The sequence below is a fragment of the Pecten maximus genome, unplaced genomic scaffold (assembly GCF_902652985.1).
Source record: "Pecten maximus unplaced genomic scaffold, xPecMax1.1, whole genome shotgun sequence".
In the NCBI taxonomy this organism is placed as follows: domain Eukaryota; kingdom Metazoa; phylum Mollusca; class Bivalvia; order Pectinida; family Pectinidae; genus Pecten; species Pecten maximus.
In genome coordinates this window covers 24,319-27,623 of record NW_022982640.1, presented here as the reverse complement: position 1 = coordinate 27,623, position 3,305 = coordinate 24,319, and positions in this window count along the sequence as shown.

Sequence of the window (3,305 nt, the reverse complement as noted above, 5' to 3'; positions counted from 1 at the left end):
TCGAATGTTGTGACAACTATTTGTATATCTATTCTAAAGTGTACACACAAAAGAGCTGTTAATAACTGCCTATCTGGGTATCTTGTATACATGTAATATCGTTAATGTGGTATCTAAACGGAAAACACAAAAAGGAATTAAACATTACATTATTGCATCAAAAGCAGAATGGATTCAGAATGTAATTAAAACATTACTACGGCCCTTTCTGCAATATAATTTACATGTACAATGTTTATATACATTCCCTAAATGTACCGATTTATGATAACCATTTAATGTCTTTATATTTATCATGTATATTGAGTGCTTTGCATTCAGGTCCAATTATGGTTTCTGTTTCTATCACCACTGTGATTTCAATGATTTGTATTCAATCATATTTTAAGTCATAAATTACTCATTGAATGCAACACTTTTTATGCGGTGTTTTGCATAAACATGGCAGCCATAACCGCTGATTTTCTCGGCAGCTCGTCACACGCAGATGATTCTATTTTAGCTGTCTGTCAATCAAACGGGGTATCTAACGGCATCCGTGAGTTTCATTGGTTAGTGAGAATGATTGACAAGACACTAAAGCTTGTTACACTCCAGTGATCTCTGACTCTGTCAATCAAACACTGTAGAAAGGCGTCCGTTAATTCCATTGGTTGGTGAGAATGATCGACAAGTCAGCGTACGTGCACATGTTTTGTCGTCAGTTGTAAAAGTAGACGTAAAACCCGTTAAATAAATATTGAGAAACATTATCAAAAACTGTATCGATACATACCGTCAAAACTGATTATCTACCGGTTCTAATAGCCTATATAGGGATATATTCCGCACAGTGACCTCATGGTTCGCCCAGAGACCATATTTGAGTCATTGCATTAATAGTCTATTAAAAGTTTATTCTAGAGATGCTAATATTTTAGGCAACGATGTTGCACGATTTGTGATATTTTGTGATATTCTGTTCCGACTCATCCACTCATCGGTTTTGGGTTACATTTCATTTGTTGGAGAGCTCGAGCTAAATTATTGGAGATAGAAAAGTCTCAATGCACCTTCGATATCAGAGACGGGAATCGGTTGATCTGTGGAATAAACAATAAAAAAAGTCCTGTCCTAGGACTGGTCATGATAATGTTATATGAATATCTACACGTAGAAACACGAACTAAGATACATCCGAGTCCGTTTTATAACCGACGAGTGGCCAACACCACAAAGGCCAGAGACCGGCAAGCCGCGGTCACAGAGGCGTGTTAAGATAATAGCCCGGTAAATACCACATCTTAATTAACAGGTGTATCTCTAACATGTTGAATTTACCTGTAGGGCAGTTTGTTTTGATAATTATGATATAAAAGGACTCCCAATGCCAATAAGTGGGTCCTTAACTGTAGGTAAATTTAATTCGTTTATTCCTTTGGCGTTTCAGCCAATCTGATTTTACAACATATACATAGACATATACATTAGCAATACAAGATCGTGATATCACAGGTTCAACGGGATCAGACCGCTTTTTAGGAAATATATATAAACAAATGTAAACACGTGCCTGCAATTAATGCGAATAAGACAACGATAATGCAAATGTAACATTTGGTATAATGTTCTATTATAACGGGCCGTATACAACATGTTATAATTATATAATGTTCTGTGTTAACGGGCTGTATATAACATGTAACTTCTTACTTATTTTCTTTTATAATGGACCGCATATAGCATATGGCATTTGAATAATGATCTATTTTAACGGGCGATATATAACATGTAACTTCTTACTAATTTTCTATTATACGGGCCGTATACAACATGTCACAATTATATTATGTTCTGTTTTAACGGGCCGTATATAACATACATATTCTTACTAATTTTCTTTCATAATGGGCCGTATATGACATATGACACTTGAATAATGTTCTATTTTAACGGGCCATATATAGCAAGTAACTTCTTACTAATTTTCTATTATAACGGGCTATATACAACATGTCACAATTATATTATGTTCTGTTTTAACATCCTGTATATAACATGTAAAATTTGAGCAATATTCTATTATAACGGGCCGTATACAATATGTAACATCTCACTAAATTTCTAATATAACGGGCCGTAAACAACTTGTAACATTTCACTAATTTTCTATTATAACGGGCCGTATATAACATGTCACCATATATAATGTTCTGTTTTAACGGGCCGTATTTAATATGTGATGCTGATGTAACCTCTTACAAATTTCTATTATATCGGGCAGTATACAGCATGTAACATTTGAATAATGTTCTATCATAACGGGCCGTATACAACATGTAACATCTCACTAATTTTCTATTAAAACGGGCCCTATATAACACGTCACAATTATATAATGTTCTATTTTAACGGGCCGTTTATAACATGTAACTTCTTACTACGAACCTCACCTTACGACCACCTCAAAATTACGACCACCCCGCTATTACGGGCACTTTATTTTCAGTCCCGATTTTTTTTCTCTTTTTATCTTGGTATTGGTCGCTTCACTATTACGACCACTTTGCTATTCCGTATTACGACCACCTTGGACAGTCCCAACGAATACTAATTAACGCTTATTACCCCCACAATTACGACCAGTTGGTCGTGTCTAAAAAGTTACCTGGTGTGTAGCGAACCGTGAACAGCTTACGGTAATGCGTGTCAAACTGGCCATTGACGTGTGTATACGTAATTATCGATCTTTTGTTTACTGACCAGTGTATCGACAGGTGAGTAGAACGGCTATTAATCTCTTTGAAATCTTCGCACTGACCGGAAGGTAAAATAAACATCCAGTCTTTCATTGTTCGTAACAAGCCAACATGTGCCGGGTTTTAGTTTGTAGTCCTTTGTTTACCGTTACGGGTGATCGCCCTTCCATGGTGGCGCTGTGACGGATCAAATACACAAGTGATCAGATTATCTATCTTGCCTTGAAAATTGTAATAACCGTACATTTGCTTATTAATTATGGTATTCAAATAATTGATTTGTGGCTGTTGGTCGTTTTAAGACCCGATTACATACATGCGAGTAAAATAAACATAGTAACGTTTGATTTTTTTTCTGGTCAAGCGCAAGTTTTTTCAGCGATCTCGATGTTTTTGTATCAATGCCGAATAGGGTCTGTAGATAGGTGTTATTATAATTTGAAAAAAAAACATGTTTGGTTTCAAATATTTCGCTAGAATTATGCTATTCTTTCTAACTTCATTTCTTTTTTCGCTCATGATGGCCACATCACGTAAACGTAACGAGTTATCACTAAAAAAGAAAAT